This window comes from Protopterus annectens, chromosome 8.part0 (assembly GCF_019279795.1).
Source record: "Protopterus annectens isolate FY-2018-M chromosome 8.part0, PAN1.0, whole genome shotgun sequence".
Taxonomy (NCBI): Eukaryota; Metazoa; Chordata; order Ceratodontiformes; family Protopteridae; genus Protopterus; species Protopterus annectens.
The window spans coordinates 634,643,001-634,660,255 of NC_056741.1; the positions used below are offsets into that span (position 1 = coordinate 634,643,001).

At 37.1% G+C, this 17,255-nt stretch overlaps 1 protein-coding gene across 2 annotated transcripts in view; it reads right to left on the bottom strand.

Moving 5' to 3' along the window:
* Positions 1-17,255, bottom strand: part of GPR173 (G protein-coupled receptor 173) — a 1,093,476-nt gene that overhangs the window by 569,344 nt on the left and 506,877 nt on the right. Inside the window, exon 2 of one of the 2 annotated variants that reach the window (XM_044080119.1) lies at positions 4,356-4,570. The exons of the other annotated variant lie outside the window; for it this stretch is intronic. The gene's annotated coding sequence lies outside the window, so the exon portion shown is untranslated. The remainder of the gene's footprint in view (positions 1-4,355; positions 4,571-17,255) is intronic. 2 annotated transcript variants of the gene reach the window in all.

Here is a 17,255-nt window from a genome sequence, read left to right on the forward strand (position 1 = left end):
TGATTAATACACAGTGATTAACTAGAAATATATGGACTGAAAATCTTCCACACACAGAAGTGTTTTGTTTTTGGACCCACTACACTTTAGTGGTTTGTTTTGAGACTTCGGGGATACCACAGAGATTACTTGTTTTTTTTTTTTTTTTTAAAGTAGAGAAAAAAAAACATAAAAGAACATATAATGATGCATTGGACAATTTAGAACATAACGATAGAAAGTACTTTGACAAAGAAAAAGACTAATATGAAATAAATCAAGAAAAAGGTACAAGAATTGTTATATAAGAAGATATATTTTTACAAGGAAAAAGAGAAAAAGTATCAAGTTAGTTAAGCAGATTAGTACAGGAAGATGGTAGTTTAATGAGAGAACTATAAAAGGTAGAAGGAGAAACTGAAAGAACTCAGGAAAAGATAATGCCTAGTGTAGTACAATGCGTACAAGACATGTTTAAAGAAAACAAAAAGGCAGGAGAAAACATGGAAAGCAAAAAAGTTAACAGAAAAATATAGAATAAAGATTTGGAAAAGGAAATTTCTTTAAATTTTCTAGTTAAAGTATTAAGACAAATAAATATATATTTGGCTACAGGGCAAAATGGAATAGGGTATGAAATGTATAAAAATGTAAGGAAATGGCAATATATATATATATATATATATATATATATGGATTTTTAAAAGATTTTGAATGAATGTTTAAATGAAGGTTTTGTGTATAAATAATTATGTAGTGAAATACTTAAAATTATACAGAAGAAGGAGGAGAGAAGACAATTAAAAACTGGAGACCAATAATATTGAATAATAATGATCATAAGATCTTTATGAAAATAAATACAAAATACAAAACAGATTTGAAACTATATGGAAAATATTATGAAGGTATATATAGGATAAAGGGGAAGGGTTGTCAAGAATTATTAATGACAGAGAAATTGTGAATAGAAAAAAAAAGCAAAAGTCATGGTAAGAGACCTTAATAAGGCATTTTATACAACTGAACATGAAATGTTATGGATAGTAATGAAAGAATATAATATAAATGAGAATGTTAGGAAATTATATACATCAGCATATAGTAATAATAAAGTAAAAAAAAACTGTAAATAGTTGGTTAAGCCAAGGGGTACATATAAAGACTGGTATAGACAGGGATGTCCAATAAATTGCAATTATTCTTTGCATTAGCAATGAATATGATAGTGTGTGAAATAAATTACAAAATTAAGGAGACAGTGTATATAACACCTGAAGGATTAATGTTTCCAATTCTGTTAATATATGCAGATGACTTTATAATAATTGCAAAAAAATGGATATAAGTAATAATTTGCACAGATGGGTGCCTACATGTGATATGGATGGTTTTAAATAAATAGAAAAGTAGAGGTTTAGTTGATGCAGTAAAGATTGGGGGTATATATTTCACAACAAATGACATTTCTGTGTTAGGTATAATATTTGGGAATAAAGATGTAAGTAGAATTCAACTGAAAAAAACACAGAAGAAATATTTATTTTTTATTTATTTATTTAACATTTGTTGACCGGGAAAGTCCGACTAGGTTCCACAGATCCTGTTTTCAGCGGAGGCCCGGGGAGAAATGCTCCAGACGCATGAAATAAAATAAACCTGTTGCTTGTGGAGTACAAAAAAGGCTTATTTGATAAATTCAATACTGATGGGAAAAAATATCATACTTAGGAAGTGTATTTATGTTGCCAACAGTATTTGAAAAGCAATTATTGCAAATACTTTTTTTTTTCATTTATTTGAGGTTCTAGATTAAACCCAGTAAAAAGAAGAGTTTTGTATGTAAATAAAGATGAAGGAGACATAGGCTTACTTAACCCAGTGGTATACACTGCTTCAGTAAATTTGTACAAAGCGTTAAAGTGGATCAATGCAAAAAGATGAGAGATTAGCAGTAAAACTGTACACATGTAAGCATGATAAAATTTGGGGTATGGTAAAAAGAGTAAAAGAGAAAAGCAGTGTATAGATGAAGAAATAAAATGTTTCCAAGAAAAAATATTTTTATGGAAAATAAAAATTGATGATATAGAAAAAGACAAAAAAGTATGGTATAAGAATGTACTGAAAAATATATTATGTATAACAATGGAGAAATCAAGCAGATGAAAAATATTAAACCTATAAAAATAAGAAGCAAATAGTGTAATCAGAAAATAGAATGTCAAGACTTTTTGTGGAGCTTGGTAACAGATAAACTGCCAATAAAAGGAATATGCCATATAAAAGGAAAAGTGATAGAATAGGTTCACATGGTTGAGAAGATTTTTTTTTATGGAAATAATGTGTTTTTGAAATCTAAAAGAATAAAAAAGCTATGGGGAAAACTGTAAAGAATAATTTTTTCAGATATATAAAAGATGTAGATAAAATAAACATGGATACGATTAAATATGGATATTATAGGAAAAGAAGTAAAGAATGCATTAAAAAGAATAGATAAAAAGTCATTTTATATCAAATGGGTTATATGGAATGAAAGAATAAATGAAATTATGTTTAATGGTAAATGGATTTTAGCAACAATATTAACTAAAATTAGATGGTGGTTATAGAAAAAGGAGTGAGGGTCTAATAGGGATGAAAACTTAGTAGAACTGTAAAGGAAATTATGAATATGTATAAATAGATTTGTATATCTGTATATTTTACACAGACATATTTGTGAATATGCAAATATGTTGAAAACAGGAGTTCTTTTTGCATATAAGGACTCCTACTCTTTTTAATATGTGCCACACAATCTTTTACATACATTTGAGCTAGCAAAAACTGAAGCAGATGAGACCTTGGTTTAAAATCTCATATGTCAGTTAATGCTCATCAGCAGCATAGCTAGGACAGGGAAGAGGGCCATCTACTCCGGTTGCAAAATGTTGAGAGTGTGCAGTCAGCCATCCATCATCCCAATCATTCTTCAGTGCAATACTGGCTCTTAAAAAAAAAAAGTATTGCCATCTGCAGTGCTCCATGTATACTCTAAACTGTAGAAAGTAGTTTGCTACATTTTAAAGTTAAAAAAAAAAATCTTCTTTTTTTTTTTAGCTCTTCACTTGTAGCACTGAGGGGGGTGGGATGCTAGATCATGGGACCAGCATAGGGTACTGGCTGAGCAAGTTATGCTTCATCATGTACAAGTGCAGTTCTTTTTCAGATAGCTGCTGTTTTCCTTTGTGGTGTTAAGTACAAATAAAGTTAAAGAAAACTAATAAATAATTAACAATGGCAGCTAAAACAACCTGTTTCATGAACAGTGTCTGTAATATATATATATATATATATATATATATATATATATATATATATATATAGATAGATATATATATAGATATATATATATAAATATATATATATATATATGTGTATATATAAATTTATGCACAGATGACATGCTGTGAAAGAACATAAACCAAATCTAGCTGCTGAAGAACTAGCAGCTATTTAAAAGTAGCTGTGTTTTAGACATTCACATGACAAATGTCACTCCACAATACCACACAGTCTCTCATCACAAAGGAATGGAACCAACCAAAACTAATTAGTGCTTTAATTCTCTTTTTAATACTCAGATCTTCTTCAGAAATGAACAATACACTGTCATCAATTTATACCAACACAGTCATGTGACTGAACACATGGTCCATCACATTATCACTGACAGATGTAAAAACTATCAATCCAACTTTAAATAACTTTTTTAACACATTTTACCATTCAAAAAAACATCAATGTTATCATTTATACAAGCTGGGAACTTAATAAACATATGATCCTGGAGTCTTATCTGACAATAATACATCTGGTCACTTACCTTCCTTACATTCTAACTCAGCATATAAATTACCTACAAAAGCTTTTTTAACAGTATGATGTAAAACACCAAAATTATTTAAAAAATGCTACAACATTCTACATGCATAGCCAGAGTATTGTTACAATCCTTGTTCTTAATTGCTAATATGTGTTCATAAATTCTATGAGACAGTTTTCTTTTAGTTTTACCTATATAGAAACAGTTACAGAAGTCACAAAAAACAAACTCCTCCCTCTGTACGTCAAATTTATCTGTTCTTATACAAATGCTGCCTACCACTGTGCTTCAACTATTTAGCTATTTCAAAGCAGCTAAGCTTTTTAAGACATTTGTGTGACAAATGTCACACTCCCAAAAAAGCATAGGTGATAAATATGGTGCACCCCAAAAACGATGGATGACAAAAACATATTACAACCATGATGGAGGACCAAGGGTGTAACATAGAAAGGATGGTGAACTAGTGCTGTACTTCTAAAAGGATAGACGATCGATGACTTACCACAAGAAGGATACATGACCTCAAGAAGGATGTATGATGAAGCCCAAACCAATGCCATGAAGGATGACCCAGACTATGCTCCAATAAAGACTAATGACCACAGACATATGCTGAATAATCATATAATCCATGATGCGTGGTAGGATCATGCATCCCCCAAAAATGACGGATGTCTAGTTTCATTCCTCAAAATCAGATGACTTCAGAAAAAAAGCCTATGAAAGAAGACAACATAATTGTGTCAAATCACTTCATGTACTGATAACAGTAATGGCTACAAACTAACTGAGCCCCCAATGACATAATCCTTAGTACTTAAGTAGGCACCAACAAATAATAAGCTTGTAAGTGGAGAACAGTTTTGCAAACTAAAAACAAAAGTTATTAAGAAAGTTAAAAGATGGCACACAATTAATATTGTGATTTTTGTGGACTAGAAAGTTAATTTTTTAAGAAGTTTTTGCCCTCAAGCCTGCTAATAATCATGTCTCCCCCAAACAGGCACAGCTCATTTGATCCTATACCTGGACATTTTACACAGCATCAGGGTCACAGCTGTACAGAGAAGGCCATTATTCAGTCAGCCATGAGTATATTTTATGCCACTATCAGCATCCTAGCAGTGGTGACATGTGTAATGGCCCAACCCCGTCCTTGGAAAGTAGGAATGCACTCTATGTCACCTCATTGTAATAAAATGATCCAATTAGACCATATATTTGGCCGGTTCTCTATGAAAAATTCTGTAAAATGTCATAACAAAATGTATCCAAATTACACTGGAGACCCAGTTCTGTTACATATAAAGCACATTCTTTGAAGCAGTAACAGCAGGACTTGATGAGCAGTTAGCAAGGCATGCCACTTATCTCAACTTTGCTAAGGCATGCATATAAGTCAATAAGCAAAAGGTTAACAGCATTAAATATCACTGCATATGTAGTTTTGTGTAAGAAATGCTGTTTAAACAGCAAAATATAAGACATCAAGATTGATGGTCACTTATCTGTCCTGACAAGGTCTACTGATGGTGTCCCACAGGGCTCTGTAATGGTGTGACTTCTTTTTGGATTATATACAGGATGAAAATGAGCTATGGGTAATCAGATTTACTAATAATTTGTGATTTCACTAAATGATGCCAAATTTCTCTGAGGTGGCCAACAAAAAAATCTATAGTGCAATATAATGACCTCAGTTGTAATATCATTAAATGTAGTAGCTCTACTCTTGTTAAAAGACAAATTATAATTAAAATTTATATTTAAAATTATAATTCAAAAATAAACTGACCAAATCATAAAAATACACCATTTTAAAGCTCTAAAAACAATGGGAGACAATTCAAACTTGGATATATATATACCAAACTTGGCAAAGCATAGTCAGCAAAATAGCCAATCCACCTTTAAAAGGTACATCTGGTCACCAAAGAGAGATCATTTCAACACTTTATGCCTCACTAACTTGACCATTTTTTGAATGCAATATATGTACTCTTTGAACAATACAACTGAGACAACTAGGAAATATACAATTCCCTTTTTAGAAAAAGTCATAGTGTTGGAAAACTTGAACTACTTAGAAAGACTTTGAGATTCATCATTATATTCTATTTCTTACAAGTTACTTAGAAGTAACTTCTGCCTGATTTATAAGGTAATGTCCGATTTCTTTCTGTCTGAAAACTTGTACCTAGAAGCCATTGTTGGTAGATCTAACACCTGGCTGGGGAAGCCAATAGTAATACATATACATATATGCATGTATATACATATATCTATACATCTATATATATATATATATATATATATATATATATATATATATATATATATACACACACACATACACATATGTATATATATATATAAATATATAGATACACACACACAAACTGTAGAAGATTGGTGTGTGATGCTTTGTGGAGATTCTCCCTTCTCCACTCTTTTGTAACTGTGAAGTTACCCTATGTATGTTTGGGATTTGGTGCATTCACTCTTTCCACTATGTGGAAAGTGCATAAGGGCTTGCACCTGCAAAAATGATTTTTTTGATCTTTGCAATTAGTAAACACTGTGTGCTGAAGTTTTGATGGCTCATGATCACTGAAGAAAATGTCTGCCATTCAAGTATTGCTATCACATAGTAGAAAAAAGAAGTTATGTACTTACCATAACATGCCATGTGTGTTGTACATTTCACCCTTTATTCTCACTGAGGGTCAGATTCAATCAATCGGATCCGTCTCGGCCATTTCACAAGCTCGAGGTCTTCAGCAATGCTCATAGGTCCTTTTTTACCCGTAACGCAACCCCCTAGTTATCTCAGATCTTGTTTGCCCTTGGCAGACTGACAGAAAAAGAATATATTTTATTTATTTATCGAACATTTGTTAACTGGGAAAGTCCAACTTGGAACAAAGCCAATTTTCAGTGGAGGCCTGGGCAAAAACGCTCCAGATACATGTCTTCATAACAATGGAGGAAACTGGAGCACCCAGAGGAAACCTACATGAATGCAGGGAGGACATGCAGACTCCACACAGAAGGCATTCCAGTCAAGAATCAAACTGAAGAACCTCTTGCTGTGAAGCGAGAATGCTGCCGATGCACCACTGCACCATTCAAAATATATATGTGTGTGTGTGTGTGTGTGTGTGTGTGTGTGTGTGTGTGTGTATGTATGTGTATAAGTATATATATATATATATATATATATATATGCGCAAGTGTATATAATTATTAAAAAATACACAAAATAATGATGTCTGAGGCTATAAAGCCCTGTAGAACTCAATTTGTGCTACTCAGTTTCCCAGTAGTATAGGCAGGGGGTATGGGGGGGGGGGGTTGTGAGAATAAAGGCTGAGATGGACAATACACATGGAAAGTTATGCTAAGTACATTACTTCTTTATGCATTTTTGTCAATCTCGCCTTTATTCTCACTGATGGGACCGCGTCTCAAACAACCTAACTCTTGTGTGGCTCATGGAAAAATATTCCTCAGAACCATAGAACCAAAAGAAGCTCTACTCCTAGAGGCCAAATCCACTTTGTAATATTTGCTGCAGCACAGATTCTATCCAAATGTAATCTAGCCTGAAAAGCTGTAGAGGTGGCTACCAACCTTGTGGAATGAGTTTTAAAGGTACTCTGGAGTGGTCTATTTTTCGAATTACAGATGTAAGATATACATAGTGTGAGAAATTTAGATAAAGTAATTTTTGTTACTGGTTGACCTTTCCTAATGTCAGAGTATGATACAAAAAGCTGATCTGATTTGCTAAATTCAGAGATTCTATATAGGTAGAAACGTAACTGCCTGTGAACATCTAGGAGATGTAGTGAATATTCTCCTTTGTTTTAGAAGTTAGGAAAAAAAACTGGAACTTTATAGATTGGTTGAGATTACTTTCCATCACAGCCTTTGGTAGAAGGGTGGTGTTAGTTCGCAAAGAGCCTCTGTTCTTATGAAAAAATAGGTATGGGAGCTTAGCTGACAAAGCTTGTAATTCAGAAACTCGTCTGGCTGATGTAACAGCCATTAAAAAGATCGTTTTCCAGGAAAGGCATTTCAAATGGCATGTTGCAGATGGTTTGAAAGGGGGACAGATTATGTTGGCAAAATGAAATTGAGATCCCAGGGGGGTGTTGTATTTTTTATATGGTGGCCTTATCATAGTAGTCCCCTTTAAAATGGCTTTACAAAGTCTGTGTGACATTATTCTAGAACCATTTTCTCCTATATGGAAATTGAAAATAGCTGCCAAATGAACTCTAATAGTGGCTGCAACAGCTCCCTCATTGGAAGAGTTTTGCCAAAAATTCTAGAATAGAATGTATGGGTACAGAAAAAGGGTACATAAGGTTATTGTTAGCCCATGTAACACATCTCTGACATTTACTCCTGTACAATTTTCATGTGGAGGTTTGAGAAGATAAGATGTGTTTTACTGGAGAAGAAAGGAGAGGAAACCTGGTGATCAGGGGAAGTGGAGCAGCCAAGCTGTTAGTTTGAAATTTTCGAGATTGGGGTGAACCATTCCTGACAGGTGGGTCACAAGGTCTGGAACAGAGTCCAGAATCCATGATTCATCCCGAAGATGAGGCTGTAGAAAGGGTAACCAGATCTGATGAGGCCAGTAGGGGGCAATTAGGATTACTGTCATCTCCAACAAACTGGCTTTCGGCAAAAACTTGAGAATAAGGGGAAAAGGAAGAAAAGCATAAAGAAGTCCCAGAGGCCAGTCGTGAACAAGTGCATCCCTTGGTGACTCCCCCGTGGGAGGGATGAGGGCAAAAAAGTTGCTGCATTTTGCATTGTTGGGAGATGCAAAGAGATCGCAGCAAGTCTGGCCCCATTTCTGGAAAACCTCTTCTGTAACCTTCTGAAAGGATGACCCTGCTCAATTTGTCTGTAATCATGTTGGCTTTCCCAGGGATGTGCGTTGCTATCAGAAAGTGGTTAGAAGCCATTGCCCATAGCCAGACCCTCAAAGCTTCTCAACAAAAGGGATAAGATTTAGTTCCTCTCTGTTTGTTTATGTACCAGACTACAGACATGTTGTCCGACATGTGGACTACTATCATTCCTAGAGGGAGAGTGTCTTGAAATGCTTGCAACGCTAAAAGCACCACCCTCATCTCTAGGATGTTTACATGCAAATCAGCCTTATGTTCCTGCCAGATGCCTTGGACTGTCTTCCCTAGATAATGCCTCCTCACCCTATCTGAGAAGCATCCATGGTCACTCTGGCCTGGTGTTAAGGGGGCATGAATTGGGGCCTTGAGATACTACAGGAGAGTGAATCCACCACTGAAGATCCTTCTTGCAAGTGTTTGTTATCATTATCTTGTGTGACTCTGGAAGTTCCAGGATGACCATTGTGTGGAAAGTAACAACTGAAATATTCTCGTATGCAAATGAGCTAGGGGAATGAGTAAGATCGATGCAGCCATTTTTCCCAGTACTTGGAGAACTAGTTTTGCAGAGGCTTGTGTCTTCCTGATTACAAGTCTTAAATAATGGTGGAGATCATCCAGCCTGTCTTGTGAAAGTCTTGCTACTAGCATAATCATGTTTATTTCTGCACCTACAAAATTAAGTTTTGACATGCTTCTGGAGCAGATTTCTTGTAGTTTATGGTAATACCTAGGGAGGAGCTTAGCTGAAAGGTGTACTCGCTGGCTTGTAGCAGAAGATGCCTAGTCGGGGCGGTTATGAGCCAGTCGTCCAGATTTGGAAACGTGGAATCCTCTGCATTTCAAGTGAGCCACTACTACTACCATAAACTTGGTGAACACTGTGGGGGCTGCAGTGAGACCAAAGGGCAGAGCTCGAAACTGGTAGTGACTGGCTCCTAGCTGGAAGTGCAAGAACCTTCTGGATCGCCTCTCCATCAGAATGTGGTAGTATGCATCCTGAAAGTCTATAGAGTACATCCAGTTGTCTTTCTCTAAGAATGGAAGTATCAACTGAGGTGTCACCATCCAAAACTTGGTCTTTTTTACAGATTTGTTTAGAATACTCCAAAATGTCTCTCCAGTTCCGTTTTCTTTGGAACTAAAAAGAATCTTGAGTAAGTTCTGGATCCTCTCTGGTCTGCGGGGACTTCTTGGATGACTCCTCCTTCGCAACGTTTGGATTTCTAATGTTACTTATTCCTTTTGACCAGGTGGAATGTCAGGAACTGACTTGTTTAGAGGAGAGGGGAAGGAGAAGGGAATGATATATTCTCCGGATATTATGTCCTGCACCCTTTTGTCATTTGTTATCTTTTGCCAGGTTTCTTGGTGCAGTGACAACCAATCCTCAGCTGCCTCTAGAGATGAACAATTGGGCACGCATTCAGGAATGCTGGAAGGGTCTGCCAAAGAAAGATTCTCTGGAGCCCTGATTCTGTGGGTCTCCCCTGCCGCGAGGGTGGTGTCTTCCATTACTGCCCCCCCCCCCAGGGGAACTTTCACCATGTGTGTCCTGGAGAGACCTTTGTGATTTTCTGAACCACATCTTCTCACTACCCCTCTGACCTTTAGGAAAGGGTTTGGTAGTTGTGAAAAAATTGAACCCAATGGCAGATAAGGTCTTCCCCTCCTGTTCTCACCTGGTGAGCATCTCTAACTTTTCCTCCCAAAAGAGAGGAGCCATCAAAGGGGGCGTTCACAAAGGAAGACTTGAACGGATCCGTGAAATCACAAAGGTGCATTCAGGCCTGCATCCTAGGAAAGATGCCTGAACCCGCTGCCCTACTCATTCCATCTGCTCAATATGATTCAAGCCTCATGGATTAGTTCATGACCCAATTTAGGGTGGCGAGCTGAGCATTAACTTTATCTGCCACCACAACAGCTACAGCTCTTTGGAGGGAGTCTGATAGTTCTTTTTGGCAGGTCCCTCTGCAATCTACTAAAATGGGTAAGGTAATTCAATGACTGCGAGGCAAAGGTCGCTGATGAAAAGATGTGCTCCCCATACCTATCCATAGTCATAGAGTCCTTATTCAGAGGATGGATAGAGGAGCTGGTCTCGGAAAGCTGCTTTTTAGTAGCCAGCTCCACGACCATGGCATCAACTGCTACACCTTTTGTCAAAAAGTTCTAATCCTTAGGCGCTGTAATGTACTAACAGGTCTCCTGCTCCAATTTGGCAGAAACACTGAGGCAGATACCGGATCCAAAGAAGCTATAAGTTCCAGACCTGATACAGACACAAGCTGGATATTGGAATCTTCCAGCCTCAAAACTGAGAAATGGATCGGAGGAGCAGCAGGTGCCAAGGGGGAAGGCTGTATCTGATCCACTGCCTTTGGTCTAAAACAGGTGTCTTCAATAGTCTCTCCATCACCCTATCCACATCTTCGTCCGACTCCTGATGGACCAAGTAGAGAGGGTAGGTGACCTGGATCTTGCTAAAAATGGTGATAGGAGCCAAGAGTGTACTGGTTCAAAGGAAGATGATCGGCTCATCTATCTGAAATCAGTAGGTAAGGTCGATTTCAGAGCAGAAGGTTCTTGTTGTTCAGAAGAAACCTTGGATCCCAGTTGTGTTGTTTGCTCCGACGCTTGTTTTGGAGCTGACAGTTTGGGAGCTTTCTGTATCGGCTCTGAAGAGGATCTCGGCACTGAAGAAGCTTGCTTTTTATGGTCTGTCCAATTTTTCAGATTTTATAGACTCAGGTGATATAACCACAGCATCAGAGAAATGGTTCTTAAGCAGGCCTTTTAAAATAAGCTTATTTTTACACTCCATCAATGCCCTATGGTTGAAACCATGGCAAATGGAGCATGACTCTTGTAAATGAAGAGGCCACAAGCAATATATACATAGAATACGCGACAAGGGACATCTTCTTTCCGCATTTCTCACACTTCTTGAAGCCCAAGGGCTTCCCTTCCTATTTTTGAAACATACCTAAAGAAAGAAATTACTGAGACAAAGAGGAACAGAGAAAACACACACACACACACACACACACACACACACACACACACACACACACACACACAAACATACATGCACTAAAGTCTTGGAAACAGTCCTCTAAGTTAAATGGACAGGAAAAAAAAATTAATTCAGATAGTTAGAAAGGGATCAGAACAGCCTCTAACTAAAACGGATGTTTGTTAGATGTCCTGTAACTTAAGTGGACAATAACTGCTATTAAAGACATAAGAAAAGGTAAAAACAGTCACTACAAGCAAAAACAAATATTATTTCAAGATAAAAATAGTTTCTTACAGTTTTGGTAGAATATAAGGATGAAAAAGATTAAACACTTAGCCCAGAGTTGCATCCAACCCTGCACGGCAAACAAGATCTGAGGTAACTTAGGGGTTGCATTATGGGTAAAAAAGGGCCTACAAGCTTTGCTGAAGACCTCAAGCTTGCAAAATGGCTGAGATGAATCAGATCCGACCCCATCATTGAGACTAAAGGCGATACTGACAACATCACATCGGATATTTCTCAGAGTTGTAGTACACAGCACTGGAACTGGAAAGACAGCCATACACCATCATCATGATTAATACTAAATGCTCTGAAAAGTGTTTAAAAATATGAACTCTGTGTCTCCGATAGAAAGAGACAGCCTGTAAATGCTAAACCACCCAAGACCAATCTGTATCCACCCCTAAAAATAAGCTTTGCTATCAAAGGTTGTCATATGTATTTCAGAAGCCTAGTATACGCCTATGAACCTATATACTAATATACAGAATGGGTTCAGGTTCCTAGACAGCGAGACATTTCCCTGTGGTACATTTGACTGAAGACACATGACTAAAGTGACATTCAGCTGCAGGGAAATATGGCTGTTTGCAAATTCCCTGTGGGTTATGAGAAGAATATGTTGCCATGCCCACAACTTCAATAACCAAATGCACAGGGGGAAAACAATGTCCATGGTCCCCAAGGGAACACGAGACAGCAGGCATCAGCAGCAGACTGGCCAGAGGGCATTTCAGTGGCAGTAAAAATGCAGTGCACAATGGGCAGTGCCTTTATAATTGGAGTGTGCGAACCACTACCTCCTTCACAGTGTCTACAGAACATTACCAAAAATGCATACTGGAACATAAAAGAGACTACAGAATCCTGCAGGATTTCCTCCATGCTGTAGCACACTCCTACATGTTGTAGTTACTTAAGTATGTACTGTACACTGAGCACAACACTCATTACTTCTTCTGCCACGATGCATTTGGTTATTAAAGCTGTGAGCATGGCAGTGCATGCTTCTCTTTGCCCACAGGCACGTCAGCCATGTGTCCCCAGTTAAATGTACCCCAGGGACATGTCTCGCTGCCTATATAGAATATAGATACGTTGAACAGTTATTATATCACAGGTAAAAAAAACACATCACTCAAGTGACACATTTTCGTCAAGGAAATGGTGCCACTACCAATACTCTCTGCATGGGAGTATGGTGGGGTCAATTTATAGAAACATTTTCTACTAATGAATCCAAGTATAATTTACTGAAAGCTTAATTACAACCCAGCAAAGGAAGCTGAAATACAGTCTGTTATACACAGACATGCAGAAATTTGACAGGGGCAAACCAGGATGTTGCATTATAATTATTTTACATTAGGTGTAAACTTAGGAGACTCAGCCAACATAATTCCCTTTTTTCTAACATGTCACTCCACAGGGCCCCCCTTGGGATTCTTTCAACTCTTTCTATAACAAAAAATAAAAAGCAATGATGGGGGATCTTTGATGCATGTTTAAAAAGAGCACTTATATTTTTACCTTTATTAATATTTTATAAGTGCTCATACCTACATTCTTTTATTCTCCTCTCAGTTTTCTCCAAATAAAAAGGAGAGCATTGCTGACATTTGGTTGCATAAACCACACCTCTAGAACTGCAATTAAAATGGCAACCTATCACTATTGCCTTAGGCCCCTGTACTACAATACTTTCATTAACACTCATGGAGGGACATTGAGAACTGGCTCCACACGTAAAGTTACCTCTTTTAGATGTACTAGTCACAAACAACTTACTTTGCTCCAACATATCTTTAAAATATCTACCTCTCCTAAATATCACATAGAGTTTTTGTCTCACATTTTCAAAAAGATCATTATTAGTACAGAATAATCCCCAATTTTTTTCCAATACATATCTAATAGAAAAACTGTCACGTGAATAAGTCATAACCATAGCTCCTTCAAAATTACAAACAACAGCATCCTTCTTCCCTACCCTCATTAAATAAAGAGGCAGATGTTCCATTTTTTCTTTTTATAATAACTTCCTGCATGAGGGGATTCACAAACCATAGCAGGTACTCCTTCTGATAAACATATTATCCAATTTACCACATTCATTCAAAAAATAATCCACCTCAGATACCATCCTCACTAATCTGACAAACTGCCCTTTAACTATGTTTTTTTTATATTTAGGATGGCTACTTTTATAGTGAAGCAAAGAACTGGAACATGCTGGTTTCTTGTAAATATTTGAAATTAACTTTTTGTTTTCAAAATCCTTTTTAATTAAGTGGTATGATACTTTAGCAAAAATTGACTTATTTTTTGATTCTATTAATATCACTATTTTTTTTTGCGATTCACAAAAACAGTTGATAGCAACTCTATTAATTATTTGGACATATTAATTAGAAAGGATTTTGAAAATCAAAAACATGCCTCTGACCTGTATGTTTGTGGTTGAAGTTTGTTTTTTTTCACCTCATGACATATTCTTGTGTGTTGTTCTGGTGGGTTCCTATCGCGTGATCGAACATTGTAAATGGCGAATGCGTATTGAGCAAACCCAATTGGGCGAAACATCGAAATGTCACGCGTGTAACACGGGAATCGCCGTAGGGAATATTATCCCTTTACTTCAATGCAGTGCGATCTCGGAGTAGGAATATTTAAGTAGCGGGGGTGGGGTTCAGAGGGGCTTGCCCCCCTGCCGACAGCTTTTAGGTAAGTATAGTTTTTTATTTTTATTTTTTATTATATTTTCAAAATTTCAAACATCTCTCATATGCTGTCGACCATATGGTGTTCAATGTTTGAAACTTTCGAAAATATAATATAGAACCATTCTGGTTACATTAGGTGTAGCTATATGACTTACTTTTAGGCTAGGTTATGCAGTACATGTCAACTATATATTACAAATGAGCTATCATTATATCAAATGTAACAGTTAAATATATTTCTCCAGAAAAGATGAACTTGTTCACTGAAAACATATAACCAAATCTGTACTGGCAGTGACAATATGGCATGCTCAGATTCAGCACTGAGCTGCCTTTAAAACCTTGAAGGCAGAATAACATTCTTATGTACATTATGTATCTAAAGAAACAACTGTGTATAGGATTCATAAAGAACTCCAAAGTGGACTGACATACAGCCTGTTATCTGCAGATATTGACTGCAAGGTTTTATAGTTATTTGCAAGTGACAGGCTCTTGCATATTGCCTTATAAATAGTTTTCATTGGTGGGGTACATAGCTACTCTTTAGGTTGCAAAAAGCAGCATATATGCATATTGTACATCTATACGGAGATCGTCTCAGAAATAAAGCATCATGAACTGCCTTTTTCCCATTTTAAATGGTCAATTGTCATGTTAACTGTCACTACTTCAGTTTCATTTAGTGCTACTCTTCTAGTATTGTCTACATTCATGTCCACCTGCCTCCTGTCTTCTCTCACACAACCCCTCAGTTTCTTAGCTACATGTTCTGGTCTCATTTTGCCGTCTGCTCACCTCTCCTGAATAAGCTTATCAAATCACATTCTGCTTTCCTGCACCAGTGACTGAGCAACTATATTCAATTCTTGACCTTTTTCTGCTCTGATATCCTTATTTCTTTGTCTGTTCCACAGTGTGCATCCTAATATCCATCTCATGCAATTCATGTCTCTCACCTCAGACTTCCGCAGCTGCTTTGCATTCACTGTCCTGCTTTCTACGCCATACAGAACTCTGGTCACACCCCTGATTTGTACACCTTACTTTTCAACTTCTTTTGGCATTCTGCCATTCTTCTATCACACACTATCCCTGGCACTAGGTGTAGCCAACTAGTACAATTTCTGATTCAGAGTTCACTTCTCCTCAACCACACCTCCAAGATACTTGAAATTGTTAAACTATTTCCCTCCTATCTCAATTTTAAGCGTCTTCTACTTTCCTCATTTGCTCACATAACTACTGTTTTCTCTGTGCTTAGGTTTATCCCATGTGATTTCAGCTTTGCATTCCAGTCCCCTGTCATTTCTTAAAGTTCCTGTTCAGTGCCTGCTTGTAGTGCCACATCATCTGCATACAGCAGCTTTGTTGATTTGTCCCTTCCAACCAATTTGCTGAAGTAGTCCATCACCAGTATCAACACGGAATCCCTATTGAGTCAGAACATTATTCTTACTTTTGTCATTGGGTCCCTATATATATATATATATATATATATATATATATAGCCTACTATTTCTGGAACTTTTAACCACCACTGGGTTGCCCATGTCAACTTCCCAGGGGTCTTGTCATATGCATTCTCCATGTCTATGAATTCCCGTATGGACTTTTTCCCACATCACTAGCTTCTTCTCCACTATCTGTCTCACTGCAAACATCAAGTCAGCTATACTGCATCCTGATCTGAATCTGAACTGCTCATTTCTCATCTTACTTACAACTTCTTTGCATATTTTTATCAATCACTCTCTCCAGCACTTTCAAGCAATGTGACAGGGGTCTCACACAGCTATACTGCTCATAGTTATGAATACCCCCTGCTCATAGTTATCAATATCCCCTGCTCATAGTTATGAATATCCCCTGCTCATAGTTATGAATACCCCCTGCTCATAGTTATGAATACCCCCTGCTCATAGTTATGAATACCCCCTGCTCATAGTTACGAATATCCCCTGCTCATAGTTATGAATACCCCCTGCTCATAGTTATGAATACCCCATGCTCATAGTTATGAATATCCCCTGCTCATAGTTACGAATATCCCCTGCTCATAGTTATGAATATCCCCTGCTCATAGTTACGAATATCCCCTGCTCATAGTTACGAATATCCCCTGCTCATAGTTATGAATATCCCCTGCTCATAGTTATGAATACCCCCTGCTCATAGTTATGAATACCCCCTGCTCATAGTTACGAATATCCCCTGCTCATAGTTATGAATATCCCCTGCTCATAGTTATGAATACCCCCTGCTCATAGTTATGAATACCCCCTGCTCATAGTTATGAATACCCCCTGCTCATAGTTATGAATATCCCCTGCTCATAGTTATGAATACCCCCTGCTCATAGTTACGAATATCCCCTGCTCATAGTTATGAATATCCCCTGCTCATAGTTATGAACATCCCCTGCTCATAGTTATGAATATCTC